Raw genomic sequence first — 21441 nt, forward strand, 5'->3', positions numbered from 1 at the left:
TTCATCTATGTACCTGAAGAATCCCTGATTTAGTGGTTTCGGTACCCTTGAGAAATCAGTGGTATATATATCCTTGAGAAGTTTTGAGATAATTATTCAAAATTAATTAGATGAGGATGAAGGCTGTATGGTTCATTTAATCTTCTTTTAACTCCTTCTGCTTAAGATACATCCTCCTGTCATTCTAGAAGTCTCTTCCTCTAGGAGACTGGGTGAGGGAATCTTCTCTCTGCATCTATATAGTGCCCAGGACTTTTGCCATTGAAGCACCTATGATACTATCGAATTCAAGTACTTTAATATGTTTTCCGCATCAGAGATTATGATACTATTCTGCCTGTTTGCCTTTACATATTCTCCCCACTTGACTATAAGGTTTCTGATGTTAGAGACCACATCTGACCACATCTAACACAGGGCCCATCACCTAATACAGCTGTCCCCAACGTTTTCGGCATCAGGGACAAGTTTTATGGAAGAAAATTTTTCTGTGGACTGGGAGGAGGGGGTATGGTTTGGGGATGATTCAAGGGCGTTATATTTATTGTGCACTTGGTTTCTATTGTTATTACATCAGCTCCATCCCACATCATCAGGCATTGGGGCCCAGAGGTTGGGAACCACTGAGTGGATGCTCAGACCACATTTGTGAGTCAACAAGTGAATGAAATGGATGGATTCCAAGGCGAGCATAGTGGTCTCCTCTTGTTCAGGGCCAAAGGTCTTGACTAGGTATTTTGCATAAGCTTTGCCGTGAATGGAGAGAGAAGAGAAGAGAAGTGAATGTGTCAGTGGAAATCTATCCACTGCTGGAAAAGCAGCTCAGTATTCAACCCTATTAACAGCAGTGCAGTAGACATGCCACCTCTGAGGAGGACGTGACTCTGGTTTTTGTTTTTTTTTCATTGCAAAGAGAATGGTGAGTTGTTTTTCAGTAAGACGTGTATGACATCAGTGTGACGTGTGCATCGGGGGAGACTGGATCTCCCCTTAGCTGTGGGGGTAAGAGATGAGTCTTGATTAAACTAATCCAGTCATGGTAATTCCCTTTGGCAGTGTTTAGTTTAGGCATGGGCATGTGATACAGTTGTGGGCAAAGAAATGTCATGGCAAGTCTGCTGAGGGGTGTCCAGGAAAAAATAAAAGGATATGCATGAAAGGCCACGTTCCTGTATCTCTCTCTTTGGCTGTGGGTATATGGTCTGCTAGTCAAGGCTATGGTTTTTCCAGTAGTCATATATGGATGTGAGAGTTGGACTATAAAAAGCTGAGCACCGAAGAATTGATGCTTTTGAACTGTGGTGTTGGAGAAGACTCTTGAGAGTCCCTTGGACTGAAAGGAGATCCAACCAGTCCATCCTAAAGGAAATCAGTCCTGGGTGTTCATTGGAAGGACTGATGTTGAAGCTGAAACTTCAATATTTTGGCCACCTGATGCGAAGAGCTGACTCATTGGAAAAGACCCTGATGCTGGGAAATACTGAAGGCAGGAGAAGGGGACGACAGAGGATGAGATGGTTGGATGGCATCACCGACTCAACGGACGTGAGTTTGGGTAAACTCCGGGAGTTGGTGATGGACAGGGAGGCCTGGCGTGCTGATTCATGGGGTCACAAAGAGTCAGACACGACTGCGAGACTGAATTGAACTGAACTGGTGCCAGAGCTCATGAAAAGTGTGAGAGAGCAGGTGGCATGCTGAAATGGATGGAAGGACAGTGGATGACTGGTGATGTCATTGAGATGCTCTATGAACCAACTGCTGCACTTGTTACATAACCAGAGTCTTTATTAAGCCATTTTTTGATGGACTTTTTGTTATTTGCATCCTGAAGGGTCTTAACTGCTTCACCTTCTTAAGGGAAGGACAGTTTTCCTAATGGTCATTCATGGGTGAGACAGGGATTCCAATCTGCCTGAGACCTCAGTGCAGGAGAAGCTCAGAAGTCTGTGTTGTATGCAAGAGTTCTTTAACAGCTCCAAAGTTCTAATTAAACAGTGGATAGGGTGCCAGCCATTTCTGAAATTCTTCAAATGAGAACAGTTCAAGCTAGATGAGAAGCGTTTGTAGGTGAACTAACCCCAAACACCCTTCTGAGACCCCAGTATGCTATGGCAAGGCATTCCTCTGCAGCCTGTTAGGTGTCACTGTGTTATGAAACTGGCTTTGACATTTGGATGTCTACCACTTGGTGAGTGGTTAGTTATGAAATGCTATTGGTTCAACAGATTATACTTCTGGAATAAAGCCTGGACTTCTGGGATCTTTTTAGTGGCTGGTTTATTTGTATTTCCAAGGCCATTTTCCCAATAAGCCAACACAATCAAATTACATGCAGCTTTGAAGACATTCTACCTTACAGTTTGACATTTTAATTAGGACTTTAAAGAGATAATAATCACTGCCCACAACTTCCCTAATGTTACCTAGAAATGGGCCAGTTAATTAGGATCCCAGAAAAACCCACCGCATACATTTCATTTTAATTGTTTTTCCAAAACTCCCATCGCCACATCTCTTGGCTTCAACTCAGACCAAATCAAACAAACAGCAGGGAAGATTTCAATCTCTCTGGCCTCCAAAAGCTCTAAGGGTGCAAATAAGGAAGTCAGTCTGGGTCCATCATCTAAAAATGTATGTTTCAGCCTGCCTAAGATATTTTTCTTTTCATTTCAAGATTGCTTTTGAAAGGAAAACCATGCCAATGCATTTCATTAGGTCATTCTCTATGAAAGCCATTGACATCTGGTTCATCTGATCTCTTTGATTCCTGTATCTAAACTTTATTTTTCTTTATCTCTTCTAGGGTAACATTATTAATGGGTGGTCCTACTAAGGAATTTTTTTTTTTTTTTTTTAATGCTCACTGACTGCCTTACATTTCTTCAAAGTGGATTTTACAAGGTGGAGGGAAAAATGAGTGTGTCTATTGTTGAGACACAAAAGGGCCCAGGGTGTGAGAGCTATTCAAGAAGTGAATTCTGGACTGTTGGGCGGATTATGTGTAACAGGATGCTCACTGCCTCACCAAGCCCTGCCCCTCCCTGTCCCTGGGGTCAACAGACAAGAGTGGAAATGTGGTAAACGTCTGAGCTGTTTGTCTAATGCTTTGATGTGTTTTGACACATTCAGGCAGGAGAGGTGGTTGCCCTTCCCAGAAGGGGTTTAAGAAGTGTAACAATATGCCACTCTGTCACTCTGCCAGTCAGGTACCTTTAGCCTCACTTTTGAACCTCAGTACTTGTGCCCTGGTCTCCAGGTGAATGATCAGTTGCAACATGTATCTCAGTTCCCAAGATCTAGAGGTTATAAAGTTTCTTGTGTTCAACAGTTGAGTTAATTTGAAGGATATCCTCCACTTGCAACTTCATTGATGACTGCTATTTCAACATGCTGCTGAATGTGCTCACTTCACACTTGTTCATGGTGAGAGGCAGTGAATCCAATGAAGTGCAAAGTTTAACCACCTCCCCCCCACCCCCAACACACACACACAGCCCCTTCCAAGTCTCTGGCAAGACCTCTTGCAATGTGATCACGTGTGTTTGTAAAATTTGAAAACGTAAGATAATCTAACAACAGCTAGTTATAACCACTGTGTGCTTTCATGACCAATTTTGTCTGAACAATTTTGTGTGTTCTTTTACAAAATAAGGACCCCAAATTGTATAACCTTTAGGACTAACAAACCTGGATCTGCCCCTGCTCTTTATATAAGTACTTTTTAAATTGGTTTACAACTTGATGTAAGTTTTGTCTGTAAAATATTTTGTTTTGACTTCGGTATGTTTTGATTTCGGTATGTACCTTAACATGCTCACCACCACCAAAAGTTCAGTTTCCATCCATCACCATACTGTTGGTCCCATTACCCATTTTGCCTTCTCCTACTCTCTTTCCTTCTGGTAGCCACTATGTTCTCTGAATCTGTTTCGGTTTTTGTTTGTTTTGCTTGTTTGCTTTTAATTTAATATTTCACATATTAAAAACACTTATAAAATCATAGTTTTTGTTTTAGCTTATTTGACTTATGTCATGTAATACTCTTCAAAATAGTATATAAAAAACTCATATAATTCAACAACAACAAAACAAGTCAATTAACAAATAGCAAAGGAGCTGAATAGACATTTTTCCAAAGAAAACCTACAGATGGCCAACAGGCACACAGGGAGATGTTTAACAGCATTAATTATTAAGGAAATGCAAATCAAAACTGCATTCATATCCATTAGAATGGTTATGATAAGCAGTTTTAAAAAGTGTTATTGGGCTTCCCTGGTGGCTATGTCAGTAAAGATTCCACCTGCAATGTGGGAGACCTGGGTTCAGTCCTGGGTTGGGAAGAGCCCCTGAAGGAGGGTTTGGCAACCCACTCCACTATGTTTGCCTGGAGAATCCCCACGGACAGAGGAGCCTGGCGAGCTGCAGTCCATAGGGCCGCACAGAGTCAGAAACGACAAGCGACTAAGCACACAGGTCCTAGATTAGAAGAATGTGTTCAGATCATGAGCTGGCTTTTAGAGGTAGCTCTGTGTGCAAAGGAATGTCCTTGAAGCAGACCAAGTTGGCACAGTAAGTCTTATTTTTCCTGTCAACCATGGTTCCCTGAGATTTCTCCAAACTTGAGACAGTTCTCTGATCTTGAGAGTTTAAATCAGATAAGGTACGTGTGATTCTTACTGGATAACCAACAAGGACACACCATATAGCAAATGCACCTCTGCTGAATGTTATGCAGCAGCCTAGATGGCAGGGGCAGTTTGGGGGAGAATGGACACATATATTTGTATGGCTGAGTCCCCTCACTGATCATCTGAAACTATCACATTGCTAGCTGGCTATACCTCAATGCAAAATAAAAAGTTTACAGCAACAGAAAGGTATGTGTGATTCTCAGAACCGTGAATGTGCATCATAAGTCCTCAGTGAAGGCTAGCTATAATAATCACTGTTATGTTAATTTCCTGCAAATTGTGCTGCTTTGTGCATATCTTTTTCTACTACTCCCTTCATCTGGGAAAGGAGATAATACTTACTTTACAGGGATGTTTTGGGGAATAAACATGTAAAACACTTGTCACAGTGGGCTAGGCACCCAATGAATGGACATCGTTACTGTAATGATGCATCAATGTATTATGGGCTTCCTTGGTGGCTCAGTTACTGGTGAAGAACCCACCTGCCAATGCAGGAGACGTGGGTTTGATCCCCCCAGAGAAGGGAATGGCAACTACTCCAGTATTCTTGCCTGGAGAATTCCATGGACTGAGGGGCCTGGTGGGCTACAGTCCATGGCTTGCAAAAGAGTCAGACTTAGCAACTAAACAGCACCAACAAATCAATGTATCACATACAATTATATACATATGATATGGATGGAGAGAAATAAAAAGAGAATGATTCTGGCATACTGAGGAATCCTGATGAGTTAACTTCTAAGCTCACTTATATGGTTTCACAACACGGGATTAGAATTCTAAAGCTAACTAATGGACTTTTAAGACCTATTAGAATTTCATTAAAAATGTTATCAGACTGAAATCTGACTGTATTTGCATAATTCATCTAATCTTGTACTGGATTTCTGCACAATATAAGTAATAATTGGTTAAGAATTCATGAGAAATAACATGTTGGCAAATATATTCCTCAAATCTCATTTGAATTTCATTCCAATTGTATTCACAATCAGGGATTTGAATTATTGATTTCTATCTTACCTGGAAATTTTAAGAAAAATAACTATAGAATTCCCTTAATTTGTTTGAATAAACTATCTGTTAATGTTTGTTTTTATATTAAATATATAGATTCTATATTAACTTCTTTAAGTGGGGCCAAAATTCATAAAGTACTCTCCTGAACTTCAAGATGTCTATAGTTTTAAGGGTGCAAGACCAAGTTGGGCATATGCATATTTGCACTGACATACATAAGCAAAATGGATAATGTGCTACATAAGAGTGTGTACATCCTCTTTAAAAATAAATATTATCAAATGGGAAATATATGATTCTAGACTATGAGTTTCTTAAGGGCAGTGTCTAGCAGAATGCCTGAACACAGGTAGAAATTCAATATATATTCATTTAATGACTAAATGAATAAATTCAGTTCAGTTCAGTTGCTCAGTCATGTCCAACTCTTTGCGACCCCATGGACTGCAGCACACCAGGCTTCCCTCTACAGCACCAACCTCCGGAGTTTGCTCAAACTCATGTCCATCAAGTCAGTGATGCCATCAAACCATCTCATCCTCTGTCGCCCCCTTCTCCTCCCCCCTTCAATCTTTCCCAGCATCCAGGTCTTTTCCAATGAGTTGGCTCTTCACATCAGGTGGCCAAAATATTGGAGCTTCAGCTTCAGCATCGGTTCTTCCAATGAATATTCAGGATTGATTTCCTTTAGGATGGACTGGTTGGATCTCCTTGCAGTCCAAGGGACTCTCAAGAGTCTTCTCCAACACCACAGTTCAAAAGCATCAATTCTAGGGCACTCAGCTTTCTTTATGGTCCAATTCTCACATCCATACATGACTACTAGAAAAACCATTTAATTTAATGATGAACCTTTGTTGGTAAAGTAATGTCTCTGCTTTTTAATATGCTGTCTAGGTTGGTTATAGCTTTCCTTCCAAGGAGTAAGCATCTTTTAATTTTGTCAACATCTGCAGTGATTTTGGAGCCCAAGAAAATAAAGTCTGTCACTGTTTCCATTGTTCCTCCATCTATTTGCCATGAAGTGATGGGACCGGATGCCATGATCTTAAGTTTTCTGAATGTTGGTTTTAAGCCCGCTTTTTCACTCTCGTCTTCCACTTTCATCAAGAGGCCCTTCAGTTCCCCTTCACTTTCTGCAGGTGGTGTTGTCTGTGTATCTCAGTTTATTAATATTTCTCCTGGCAAACTTCATTGCAACTTATGCTTCATCAAGCCCAGCATTTCTCATGATGTCCTCTGCATGTAAGTTAAGTAAGCAGGATGACCATATACAGCCTTGATGTACTACTTTCCTGATTTGGAACCAGTCTGTTGTTCCATGTCCAGTTCTAACTGTTGCTTCTTGACCTGCATATAGAGTTCTCAGGAGGCAGGTAAGGTGGTCTGGTATTTCCATTTCCTGAAGAATTTTCCACAGTTTGTTGTGATCCACACAGTCAAAGGCTTTGCCATAGTCAATAAAGCAGAAGTAGATGTTTTTCTGGAACTCTTTTGCTTTCCCTATGATCCAGTGGATGTTGGCAATTTGACCTCTGGTTCCTCTGCCTTTTCTAAATCCAGCTTGAACATCTAGAAGTTCAGAATTCACATACTGTTGAAGCCTGGCTTGGAGAATTTTGAGCATTACTTTACTAGCGTGTGAGATGAGTGCAATTGTGTGGTTGTTTGAGCATTCTTTGGCATTGCCTTTCTTTGGGATTGGAATGAAAACTGACCTTTTCCAGTCCTGTGGCCACTGCTGAGTTTTCCAAATTTGTTGACATATTGAGTGCAGCATTTTCACAGCATCATCTTTTTGTATTTGAAATAGCTCAACTGGAATTCCATCACCTCCATGAGCTTTGTTCGTAGTGATGCTTCCTAAGGCACATTTGACTTCTCATTCCAGGAAGTCTGACTCTAGGTGAGTGATCACTCCATTGTGGTTATCTGGGTCATGAAGATCTTTTTTGTATACTTCTGTGTATTCTTGCCACCTCTTCGTAATATCTTCTGCTTTTGTTAGGTCCATACCATTTCTGTCCTTTATTGTGCCCATCTTTGCAAGAAATGTTCCCTTGGTATCTCTGATTTTCTTGAAGAGATCTCTAGTCTTTCCCATTCTATTGTTTTCCTCTATTTCTTTGCACTGATCACTGAGGAATGCTTTCTTATCTCACCTTTCTATTCTTTAGAACTCTGCATTCAAATGGTATATCTTTCCTTTTCTCCTTTGCCTTTCACTTCTCTTCTATTCACAGCTATTTGTAAGGCCTCCTCAGACAACCATTTTGTCTTTTTGCATTTCTTTTCCTTGGGGATGGTCTTGATCCCTGCCTCCTGTACAATGTCAGGAACCTCTGTCCATAGTTCTTCAGGCACTCTGTCTATCAGATCTAATCCCTGAATCTAATTTGTCACTTCCACTGTATAGTCATAAAGAATTTGATTTAGGTTACACCTGAACTAAATGGAGTAGTTTGAATCTGGTAGGGAAAGTTCATGAAATATTCTGAAGAATGTGACTCTATGGGCTTCTCAGAAGAGAATCAGAGATTTGGGGACATAGGAATTTAGTGACAATGTAGGCCAACAATCTCATTTTACATGAGGGAGATAGAATCATTTATATAAACTAGTAATGGAACCAAGAGATGGTATGGAGGACAAAGTGAGGTGTACATGAAAGCATTCCCGTATGTTGTATATCAAAGTAAATCAGTAAATAATACTTAGAGTCATGGAATAATATTAAGAAAATCAGTGCTATGTCAATTGCAAGACTTGGCTTCTTCTCATATTATTTATCTCTTTCTGGTTATTAATTTCTTTCAGACTAATTCCCAATGACTGTCCATATAATTTTGTCATAGGGAAACTATTGCATTGTGCATTGTCTGAGAAAAAGAATAGCACTCACAATTGAGAGCTTTGGGATGTCTGTCTTTCAGAGGTTTCTATTGTAATGAGATTTGACATATACCATGTGCATGGTAAAAATGCAAATTTAGAGGGTAGTGAAAAAAGGAAAGCAAGTTTATAGAACTGACACAATCTGAAGCACAACAATGCATGTGGCTTCAATTACTGTCAAACCCCTTTAGTTGACTGTGGAAAGGAAGAGGGAACAAAAAAGCACTGTGTCTCTGTGGTTGAAAAAGACCCCACCATTGGAATTTGAGTTCCTAGATGCTGTGTGTGTGTGAGAGAGAGAGAGAGAGACAGACAGACAGACAGTCAGACAGTCATAGTCTGGATTCATTGGATACCTGAGTCCTCCTTTCTTTGAGATTTTTGACTTCTTCAATCTCATGCAAAGCTACCTGCCCAGGGAGTCTAAGATAAAGATTGTAGGAAAGCTGGCTATGTATGAGTTCAAATAACTGGTCTGATTTTTAAGTTCCAAAGGATATTTAGTCAGACCAAACATAAATTCCTATGAGCAACTGTCTGGACTGATGCATCTTAGAAGAGTTCTTCTCATCAGTAGCTGTCATGAGGTCTTTAATATCCAAACTGTAATTTTCATTCCAGCTTTGAAGACCACTGGTGAACAACCTAAAGTAGAGCTTTGGTTGATGATCCATAGTATAAGTTTAGCAGCCTAGACTAAAGGTGGATTGTCTTAAAATGAGATGAGCTTTTTGGCGTATGCTTGCATGGTTACATGCACGCTCAGTCTCTTCAGCCATGTCTGACTCCTTGAGACCCCATGGACTTGAGCCCGCCAGGCTTCTCTGTCCATTGGATTCTCCAGGCAAGAACACCAGAGTGGGTTGCCATGCCTTTCTCCAGGGGATCTTCCTGACCCAGGGATGGAACCCACGTCTCCTGTATTGTAGGTGGATTCTTTATCCACTGAGCCACCTGGGGTGTCCTAGCATATTCTTGATAGTGAATAAAAGACAGTAGGGAAAGTTAAAAATTCAGGTGCCTCAGAATCCCACTACTGGGCATATACCCAGAGAAAACCATAATTTAAAAAGACACACACACCCCAGTGTTCATTGTAGCACTATTTACAATCTCCAAGTCATGGAAGCAACCTAAACGTCCGTCAACAGTTGAATGAATAAAGACGATTGCGTGCATGTGGGCTAAGCCGCTTCATTCGTGTCTGACTCGTTGCGACCCTATGAGCTGTAGTCCCTCAGGCTCTTCTGACCACGGGATTCTCCAGGCAAGGATGCTGGAGTGGGTTGCCATGCCCTCCTCCATGGGATCTTCCCCACCCGGGGATCAAACCCTCATCTCTTATATCTGCTGCAGGGGCAGGTGAGTTCTTTACCACTCGTGCCACCTGGGAAGCCCAAACAAGATGTGATGTGTGTGTGTGTGTGTGTGTGTGTGTGTGTGTGTGATGGAATACTACTCAGCTATAAAAAGGAATGAAATCGGGTCATTTGTAGTGATGTGAATGGACCTAGAGTCTGTCATACAAGATGAAGTAACTCAGAAAGAGGAAAACAAATATTGTCTATTGGTGTATAAATGTGGAGTCTAGGAAAATTGTCCAGGTGAACCTATTTGCAGGGCAGGAATAGAAACACAGATGCGGCGAACGAACAGTGGCCCAGTGGAGCAAGGGGAAGGTGGGAAGAGTTGGGAGAGTAGCGTTGATGTGAACACACTGCCGTGTGTAAAACAGCTGATGGGAAGATGCTATAGCACACAGGCCATCCAGCTCAGCGCCCTGTGGTGCCTAGAGGGGCCTGCTGGGAGTGGGGCAGTGGGACGGAGGCTCAAGAGGCAGGGAATATACCTGTACACACAGCTGGTTCGCTTCATTGTATAGCAGAAGCTAACACCACACTGTAAAGCAGTTCCATTCCAATTAAAAAAATAAAGTGGGTTGCCATGAGGAAGAAAAACCATCCCATCACTCTTGCTGGGATGAGACCAGTAAGCACAAAAGAAGTGCTATATCTACAGGGGGAAAATATTAAATGACTATTCTTATACTTTTCTTTCTAGTGCTCTCAAAAGTTTTGGCAGAGACTTGACTATAGGCTGCTACCCTTGTTGTGTAAAAAAAAGGAGATACATTTAGAAGAAAAATCAGGACCTGGACTCAAAGAGTTGGAACTAGCTAAGCAAATGTTATTTTTTTCAGTGAAATTATTCCTATAAACTGGAGTTAAATGGATTAGGTGGCTCTGAAGCTAACACCTCTGGGGGACCATTTTAGAGCATCTTTTGAAATGATTATTTGTGGTAGAGATAGGAAGTTCACAATAATATCTGGGAAAAGAAAAAGAAATTTCATTAGGATATTTCCAATCTTTTCAAAATTAATCTTACACCACCTTCCATTATAGGAGAACACTGAATAAAGAAAATTGTTTCTCAAGAGTCCAACTTTGAGTGCTAGTTAAGACTATTTGCCAAAACATCCATTTACTTTCCTAACCTGGGGGAACTGAACTAGCAAACGGATGTCACTTCTAAGTACACAAGTGTCTTTGGTGTATGCTAAATGAAAAAGTTTGAAAGAAAAAGATATTTCCATTCACATAAAATTCTTTCTCATTAATATCCCAGAGCAAAGAGTTGCTTGTAAGTTTGGGGAAGGGGAGGAGGGTGGAGAAGTCACACTAGCATTCAGCTTAGGTTGGACAGACCACATCAACGCTACCCTTTTATTAGAACATTTTCGTTCTTTCCCAGATTTTCAGTCCCTTCAACTTTTATTTTGACCAGTGACCTCCACTAGGGATCCCCCCAAGTGTTTAGGATAATTGGGAAGCCTACACAATGTAGAAGTCTTCTGTGTTTCTTATCTGTATGTATTTTGCTTGTACTGGCCTAGTCATATGGCTATCAGAGGAGATTGTATTTTTCCAACCTCAGAGAATGTGTTTTATTAATTCCTTTTCAAATTCTTCTCACTCAGTGAACGATTCAGAAAGAAAATGCTCAGATTCAGGTGAAGGGAGTCATACCAAACATTTGCCAGACCACAAAAACTTCAGCTGCCTGGGCTTAAGGCTGATTTCAGTCACTAAGGAATTTGGGGATGAAAACAGTGTTTGTAGTGAACTTGCAGAAATTCTACAAGTGTCACGAGGACAGGGATCAGGTCTGTCACCCATTCGGCTGAAGAACTGTTTAACTGTCTACTTCAATGACCTTTTCATCTCTTTATCACCATGGCTTAGATTGTTAGACTCCCTAATAATTTACAGGCTCCAGGGTTAGAGTTCTTTTCCTGGAGGCATTAAAGTTCTGCCCCGATCATCTGCTTAGGGGAAGATGGTTTGCTTAGTCTTGTTTTTCTCTTAAATGTGCTTTGGTCTCCATGCCCTAACTCAGTGGTTCTCAAATGTGAGTATGCGTCAGAATCCCTGGCTTATTAGACTATGGATTGTTGATATGCCCACTTCCTCTGCCTGCCTCCAAAGCACACATCCACACCCAAACCCACACCCACCCCCCACTCTCTCTGTGAGTTTGTGTTTCTAAATAGTTCCCAGGTGTTACTGATGCTTCTAGTCCTGGTCCACATTTCAAGAACCATTGCTCTGACCAGCCATCAATTCCCATTCCTAGAACATTCCGTTTTCTGTCGCTTGCAGGCAATCTATTTCTCTTCTCTTTTCTCTCTTTAGCGGTCATTTCCCCCCACTCATTTTCAAACATGACACTAAATGTGCCGAACATATTTAAGCCTTTCCACCATCTAATATAATAGAATTCAAAGCAGTTTTGCTTTCGCATTATTTACCTGGGCAGCGTAGTGATGCCAGTAGCTACTTAAGGATGGTTCAACATCTCCACTTATCACAACCACACTTTGCAATGATGCAAAACTCAGTTAAGGCTGAGTCAAGGGTCACAGTGGAATTTGGTGTTGGCGCAGGAGCTTATTTCTGTTTCATGATAGAGGTTCTTGCCCCACAGGTATTATTTTGCTATTATTTGCTTGTTAACCCAGCCCCCGTCTATCACATATCCCTGGATGCTTATTTGGGGAAACAGAAGTGTGTATGTTTTCATACAGTGATGGATTTATTGTTTTAAAGGTATTTTCAAATCAGTTCTGCTTTAGATTGTTCGGGAGATCTCAAAATAGATCGTCCAAGTTGGTCATCACCAAGAGGCAAAAGGTGTAAATACAATCCACGCTAAGAGTAACATAAATGCCAAGGAAGCAGTTTATCTTGTTGAATTCCATCAGAGGCAAGCTACCCAGCAGCTTCAGACCTGTTCATATCGGCCTGGTGGCGGGGGACATGCTGGCACTTTGAGGATCCTGGCTCCATCCCCGCCGTGGGAAAAGCTTACATGTGATCAGAGCTACAATTAAAATGGGACTTGACAAAGTAATTGAGAGAGGCAGCCGCTTTTGCAATGTTCAGGACTAATTCAATGGATTTTCTTCCCTGTCTTCAGCAGCGTTCGGCAGCTTTTTTGGTGACCGGCTACACCGTTTGGCAGCGAGTTCAAGGGCTCACAACTGCGCAGAGCAAGGAGCCTGCTGAACACTGAGGTTCCAGTTTAGAAAGAGTGCTGCAAACAAAGGTAGGCTTTTATTTTGAGTAAGATCCTTTCATCTGCACAAAATCTCATGCCTGATCATGTGCCACTCACCACTGCCACGCTCACAGTGCTGGACATACATCCGTACTCTCTCAAATCCTGGAGGGTGAGGGACTCAATGGCAGCATTTTGTCTTGAGTTTCCAATTTATTGAACTCTCTCCATGTCCTATTTCTTGCTTTGCTTCTCTACCACTTTCAGCTCCTGTCTCCTTCTTTTTGGGCCCTGTTTTATTAAGATGATTCGTTTTGGCAGGTGGCTTGGAATGTAATATTCGGTGTTTTGTTTTCATGGGAGCAAACTGATGGTATTATCGGTTTCCCATGGAATACAGGGCATGCCTATCTCTGCCTCTCTCTGCCTGCCTGCTGGTTCTTAGGGAAAGTAGCTGTCTGCAAAGTGTGGTGAAATGTCTTCACTGCACTTGTCACAGTTCATAGTCGTCTATGTCTGAGTAATTGCTTGATTGATCTCTGTCTTCCTCACTGAACACAGGCCACTGGAAGACGATGACCACCTGTTTTGACCTTGGTGTGTCTCTAATACCTTTCATGGTGACTGGTACACAGACACACGGTAGCATTTATTGTGGGGCAGGAAAGAATACAGTGTACTAGTTGAGTTATGGGAAGTGTACCAGTTGAGTTATGGGAAGTTCTTAGCTGGTCTTAACTACACTTTGGAAATGGCACTCTGCTTTGGAAAGAATTGTGCAGAGAGTTCTAAGTTTTTAGTCATAAGCCTGTGGTTTGGTTTGTTGGTTTAGTTTATTTTGAGACATTCAAGCGATGGTATTGTTGGGTGGAAATAGACAGACAATGTATCACAATAAGGATAAGTTTAATTATCAATAAGGATAATTAATATTATGATGAATTCTATAAACTTTCTATTTCAGCCACGAAATTATTGGAATGTCCAGATTGCTGTAGCAATGTATTAAGTTTCTGAAAACTTGGGAAATATGGTCTGTGCTAGTTTTTCTAGGGTTACCATAACAAAGTACTACAGACTGAGTGACCTAAACAACAGAAATTTATTATCTGGAGTCTAGAAATTCAAGATCAAGGTGTCCACACGGTTGATTCCTTCAAAGGGCCAGGAGGGAGAAATCTCTTCTATGCCTCTCTCCTAGCTTCTGGTGGTTCCTGATAATCTTTGGCATTCCTTGGCTTGTAGAGGCATCACCCTGATCTCCATCGACATGTTCATATTGTCTCCTCCCTGTTTACCTGCATCTTCTGATAAGGACACCAGTCATATTGGACAGGAGCCCACCCTATTCCAGGATGACCTCATCTGAACTAGTGATGTCTGTCACACCCCTATTTCTGAATAAGATCACTTTCTGAGATGCGGCAGGTTGGCACTTTAACGTGTGAATTTTTCATGGACACAGTGGACATGATCTGGTAAGGTACAGCTACTGGACAGAAGATGCATCAGACTCTTTGCATCCAGATGCTCCCTGCCACCTCCCTCCAGTGGCAGGGTTTTGACCTTTTTCCAGTGCAGGGTCAGGATAGTCTTGGCTTGGCAATGCACTTCCATTTAACTAGTTGAACCTGTTTCAGAGCGCCAGCCAGCAGGTCTGCTGCCAGCTGGCACCTCCCTGTGTCATCTCCAGTGGAAGTTAGGACCGTGCCTGAGACAGTGTGAGGAAGCTTCTGATGTCTGCAAAAAGGGCAAAACCCTTCTCTTCCTCACTATCGCTTGTGAGGCAGTCCCCTTGGCTCCCCCATTTTATCCTGAGGGGACAAAATGTGAGGTGTGAGGACGGCAGGAGACTCTTCTAGGGGGTTGTCTTGGGGGTTGGCTACTGAAAACTAGGACATCAGTTGATGGACAGCATTGATCTGTTCTGACAGAGGAGCTCCTAGGCCCAAGGGAAAAAAAAAAAATCAGACCTAGATGATGAAATACACTGGAGCCATGAGGCACAAATATTTCACTTCACCATAGTAAAGGGGGAAGGTAATGTTTGACTTCTGGCTGGATGTCCATGAGAAAGACCAATATTTAATCTTGTCTCTGGCTTTTTATCAAGAGAACAAGTTACATCACTTTTGTGGTAGCTTCCAGGTGCTTAAAAAAGGAACTGGCTGGGAGATGAGGGCTTCGCAAACCGTAAAATTCACGGCAAGGCGGTTGCCCCTGTCGATGCCGCCTGTACTCTAGGGTCCGGCCGTCAGCGGTGTGGTCATGGCTCTTGTTTTGGGATGAGCAAGAGAGAGAGGCGCCTGAGCACAGTCGCAGCCAGGGGCCAGGGCTGGGGCAAGCGGTGTGCCCCACGGTGCATTAGTGGCAGGGGTGGAGCTTGAATGGGGCTCTCTTGCCAGAGAGAATGTGGGCCAGAATACTCTTTAATGAAAAATATCATTTCGTGAAGGCAGGAGAAAAGGGCAGGGATAAACCTTAGAGGAAACCAAAAAATGCAGGTTGTGAGTGACAAGCAAGAGTTACAAAAGTTAACTGCTTCTTGTCCTGCCTCCCTCCACGTCTGGCTGTGCTCGGCCATGTCCAATCCTTGTGACCCCATGGACTGTAGCCCACCAGGCTCCTCTGTCCATGGGGTTCTCCAGGCAAGAATAATGGAGTGGGTTACCATTTCCTCCTCCAGGAATCGAACCCAAGTCTCTTGCATCTCCTGCATTGGCAGGTGGATTTTTTTTTTCACCCCTGACTACCTATGTGATCCCCAAACCAGTTTCCCCAACACAGTAGGCCTCATTTTTACTCACCTGGTACTGGGAGTAATGGCATAGCTCATTTCTAAGGAAGTTTTAGTATAAAAATTCCATAATATCATCATTTCGAGCCAATCTAGAGTCTAGATTCCTTGTATCTTCAGTTGGCTGGCTCTGTCTCCATAGTCTTCATGTTTTATGTATTTAGTTTAAAACTCCGGTATGGTTGGTTCTTGTCCTGTTGTGCATAGTATTTCAAAATTTACTTCCATGGTTTTAGGGTATCAGGGCCACAAGGTATATCCTAAAACAATTTTGTAAAAAGCAAATGACCAAAATTTGAAAAATTATGTTGCTATAATGTTGCCGAAGATAAATACTCTAAAGAGATAAGCTCCATGGCATAAAGCAAAATTGAACCCTCTCCCCACAAACAATAACAAAAATAAAAATCAGTATCTTCTAATATGAGATCCCTGTGGTAGAAATAAGATCTTGCCTCTAGTTCTTTAAACTATAATTGAGGATGATTAACCATGTGTTTGTGCTAAGTCACTCAGTCGTGTCCAACTCTTTGAGACCCTGTGGACTGTGGCCCGCCAGGCTCCTCTGTCCATGGGATTCTCCAGGCAAGAATACAGGAGTGGGTTGCTGTGCCCTCCTTCAGGGGATCTTCCCTACTCAGGGATCAAACCCATGTCTCTTTACGTCTCCTGCTTTGGCAGGCAAGTTCTTGACTACTACAAGAAGCCCATGGTTAGACCTAAGTATTGATAAATAAGCATATAAGGAGAGAGGAAGCTCCTATGAAAGATGGGATTTAAGCCATATTCTGTGGATTTAGACCCGCAGTATATGGATTTGATGGCATTTGAAAGTACAGTAAGTGCCTACCCCTAAGTTTCTAGTTGTGTCAAGGCCATCTTGGACTAGCAATCATTATGGCAGGAATTGAGCTCAAGTGAGAACTTCATTCCCGCTCTGAAGGCTCTCATAAAAGTTCTAGTAAGCAGCATCCATAATGCTCTTGTGTTGGTACAACTTCATGATGCTAAGTTAATTTTATTGGGATGGTAGGAAGCCGTGTTGGATGATGGATAGGCTTCTCCAAGGGTAGTGGTCGTTTAAAAATACTATTTCCATTTCCCACAGCTGTGTGGCCATGGGGCAGTTATTTAATATTCCAAAGTTTCAGTTCGCTTACCTGCAACCTGTGGTGGGCTACCGTGGTGGCCCAGTGGTAAAGAATCCGCCTGCATTGCAGGAGACACAGGTTTGATCCCTGGTTGGGGAAGATACCCTGGCGAAGGAAATGGCAATGCACTCCAGTTTTCTGGCCTGGAAAATCCCATGGACAGTGGAGCTTGGTGAGCTATAGCCCATGGGGTTGCAAAGAGTCGGACATGACTGAGCGTCTAAAAAAGAACCCCCACCTGTGATGGATCTCAGTACATATTTCAGTTTTCTTTTTCATGTGAGGATTAAGTGAGATGATAAATGTAAAGTGCTCAGTAGAGGGGCACTTAATGGATATTAAGTAAGGACTATCATGATGCATGTTATGATGTCCTTTCTTTCGGGGAAACTGACTTTATTTCAATAATGGATTCAGAACCTAGTGACTTTCTATCACTGTGGAGCACTTTCTTCTTTAATCTGTGACTGAGCACAAAGTTCCAGGTATCCAGGGACCTAACATCAACCTGGAGATCCAAATCTGAAGAGCAAGCAAACATCCCTGGGCTAACGCGTGGGTGCGGTTCCGCTGTTGTCTTAGGAGCACCCAGTCCATTACAAGTCTGAACAACGTGATCCTGGCTCTCCACACAAAATACACAGCAAGGAAATGTCTGTTTTGTAAGAAGACAATTCAGGCTTGTTTTTCAAGGTCTTCCATAATCCTGAGGTTCTCAGCTGCTGCTGCAGCAGCAAGAATTATTGAAGGTGGCACCCGAATATTGTAAAAAACACACATGATAAAGAGAAGGCAGCCTGCAGCTGCAGGGTGAGCCGTTAGAAGCCCGGTAGGAAAAGAAGACAAGACGTGGAATACATTGTAAGCGTCAGTCCCTAAGCTGTGGAGAGATGGAAATGATTTTGAAAGACCACCTCTCTTGAGTAAATCCTTCACCCCTGCTTGACTGTGTCTGATAACAGGGCGCTCTGTGTCTTCTGAAGCACCCTTCCCTAGCCCTCTCTAGGGGCTAGCTGGTATAACTTGTAGAGGCAATAGTGAGAAGGAAAACCTCCGAAACTTCCTTCACTCTAACCTTAATTTGAATCCTAACTCCCTTGTTTGACATTTCTAAACTTCAGATGTAAAATAAGGACAACGTATAAATGAGCATCATGATCGCACCTGCTTCATGGGGTCTTGTAGGGATCTTATGAGATAACACGTGTAACACGCATAGCACAGTATCTGGTGTGTAACTAACACTGAGGGAACCATCTGATTGTAGCATTAGTTTTACTTTGATTATTGAGCAGGACTGCCCGGCTCCAACATTCTCATCTCGAACAACTGACTTTCTTTCTCTGTATTTGTGTTGCCTCCTCTGCAAATGAGGATTCTAGGAGCATTTAACACGACATTGTTGAGATAATTGGATGACTTGATACAGGCAAAGCTCCTAGAAGAGTGCCTGGCACTTGTGGGGATTATTCAGTGTTAGTCATTATTGATAAAGGAGTTTTTGCGACTTGTTTTTTCAGTCTTTTTGCTTCATGAGTATTTCCCACCAACAGCACTCCTTTGCCTTTTCTAGCTCTCTCTCTCGAGAAATCTTCTATGTACTTTTTTTGTTTTTATGTTTTACCTTTCAACTTTTCAGTTTATATTGGCATATATTCAATTAATAATGTGATAGTTCCGGGCGGACAGCAAGGGGACTCAGCCATACAGACACATGTATCTCTTCTCTCCTAAACTCCTCTCCCATCCAGGCTTCTACGTAACACTGAGCAGAGTTCTCTCTGCTATAGAGCAGGACCTTGTTGGTGATCCATTTTAAATATAGGTGTGTGTATATGTCCGTTCCAAACTTGCTGGCTATTCCGTCCCTCTATCCTTCCCCACTGGCAACCATAAATTCATTCTCTAAGTCTGTGAGTCTGTTTCTGTTTTGTAAATAAGTTCATTTGTACCATTTCTTTTTAGATTCCACCTATAAGGGATGTCATATGATATTTCTCCTTCTCTGACTGACTTCACGTAGTATGACAATCTTGAGATCCATCCATGTCTCTGCAAGCGACCCAGTTTTTTCCCTTTATATGGCTGAGTAATATTCCGTTGTATATATGTATTGTATCTTATCTATTCATTCTTCTGTCAACAGACAGTTAGGTTGCTTCCACGTCCCTGCTATTGTAAACAGTGCTGCAATGAACATGGGGCTGCATGCATCCTTTTGGGCCATGTTCTTCTCCCAGTGTATGCTCAGGGGTGGGAGTGCTGGACCAGATGGTGACTCTAGTTTGTGAAGGAACCTTCATACTGTCCTCCCTAGTGGCTGCACCAATTTACATTCCCACCAACAGGGCAGGGAGACCTCTTTCAGAGTAGGATCTAAATGAAGCCAAAATAGCAGGTTTAAACTTTTAGGGGCCACCGAGGCTTACACCACTCCCGGGCCCCCCAGGAATAAGAGTGCCTGAGAATAAATCCATTTCTAGGGACGGCTGAAGGAATAAGCCACAGAGAAGGCCCGACGGAGTGGTAGGTCAAGAGTTGCAGCCTGGTACACAAAGAACTTGAAGTACTTTGCGATGCGGAGGCGCGGGAATGAGGATGAGACAATGTGGTTTGTTTGGGAGCCTGGCAACACGGCACGTACCTGAATGGCTCTGAACGTGGAGAGCTGGTTTTGCCAGCAGCTGTGTGCCTTTCACAACCATGAAATCCACTTAGGTAACCCTTGGTACATACCCTTCTGAAGCCACAGCTTGTTCTTTAAAAGTTTTTGGCAAAACATGGTTTTCACTGGTCACACCCAACCTATTCTATATTTACTTTGAGTGCACAGGACTAATGAGATAATCATACCCTGCAGCTTAACTGGTTAAAATCTGTACCTCTCCTAAAAGTGTAATTACCTATTCATAATTTTTTTTTTCCAATATTGCATCCATCTCATTAAGACCTATGTTTTTACTATTCATGTTATGGAAGAAATTGTCTTTTTGCCATTGAAAGAAGACTTGGCAGGGGGAGACAAGGGTGTTGTGTTTGAGCTACTTGCTTTTATCTCCTTGATGAAATAAAAAAAATACATCCCCAAGTGTAAGAATTCTCTTAGCAGTTGGTTCTTTCCATTCAAGCCTTTTGTGTTTATAGCAAGGACCGTGAAGGGCAGCCGCACTGGTGTGAGGTGGGAACACTGCAGGGTGAGGATTTGGCCGAGGTTGATCTTGACTCTTATCGAGGAATGGTTCCTAGAGATTGTGGAACCATATGCCATCATAGGAACAGGAACCTTTCAGAGAACAAAATTAAGTCTAATGCAGGCTCTGCAGCCAACCCCGTGGCCCTTTGCCTGAGATGTCTGTCCAAGGTTGGGCAACAACCACACAAGATTTATATGTTTATATACTAAGAATTGAGGTGACTAGAGATTAGAGCCATTTTGTTCAGAATTGACTTAATCTAGTGATTTTTCTAGGCAAAGATAACATGAACACTAATGGAACTTTCATGACATTCCCAGTTTATTTAATCGGTTTTTTGATTCATGACACATGGTCCAATTTCACAGCATGTTAAGTGGTCCTATAAATTTCTTTGAAGTTTCCCAAGTACTTTTTTTGGCTGCTGCACATAAAATTGCTTGAAGCTGTGGCCCGGAATGACTCTGTGGGATGGGGTTGGGCACTGTTTACCTATTTTGTATGTCTGTACCTACACGGGACCCCACACTTCTTCCACTGAAGGTTGTGTAGAAAGAGCACTATTAGAGAAGCAGAAGGTCAGGATCCTCCTTCTGTGGCTGCCACCAACCTGTATATTGTGGCGTGTGGGCCACTTAACTTCTCTTGGCCCCAGACTAGAGAGGTACAGACCTCACAAATTCTGGATTTTTCCTGGGCTGCATATAAACTGTAGCAAACTGTGGCCCAGTCTTGAGAGGATTGCTAGGGCTGTGGCTTGTTTGGCTAAGCAGTTGCAGGGGTTGAGAACCAAGGCAGTGGGGACAGGGAATTTCAAATGGGTAAAGAGGCTGGGGCAAGGAGGCAGGATTTGTTCTTTGGGCCCTGAATGTCCTACCTTGCCCATTCTAAGGAGTAGGGCTAAGACTAGCGAATCTAGCTGTATTTCTCCTACTTCTGCTTCATCTCAGTTCCTTCAGGAAAGAGGATGCAAGCCTTCTATCACTCCCTATATGATTCCCTCTTTTTAAAAAAAGTTATATTGGAATTTAGTTGATAAACAATATTGTGTTAGTTTCAGGTATACAGCAAAGTGATTCAGTTATACATATGCATGCATCTATTCTTTCTCATGGAGAAGGAAA

The 21441-nt window shown here is 42.3% G+C and overlaps 1 protein-coding gene across 2 annotated transcripts in view; it reads left to right on the forward strand.

Moving 5' to 3' along the window:
• Positions 1-21441, forward strand: part of DIO2 (iodothyronine deiodinase 2) — a 253238-nt gene that overhangs the window by 48018 nt on the left and 183779 nt on the right. For both annotated transcript variants that reach the window (XM_043918910.1, XM_043918909.1), the window contains exon 3: positions 13095-13223. The gene's annotated coding sequence lies outside the window, so the exon portion shown is untranslated. The remainder of the gene's footprint in view (positions 1-13094; positions 13224-21441) is intronic.

Source organism: Cervus elaphus, chromosome 12 (genome assembly GCF_910594005.1).
Source record: "Cervus elaphus chromosome 12, mCerEla1.1, whole genome shotgun sequence".
Lineage (NCBI taxonomy): Eukaryota > Metazoa > Chordata > Mammalia > Artiodactyla > Cervidae > Cervus > Cervus elaphus.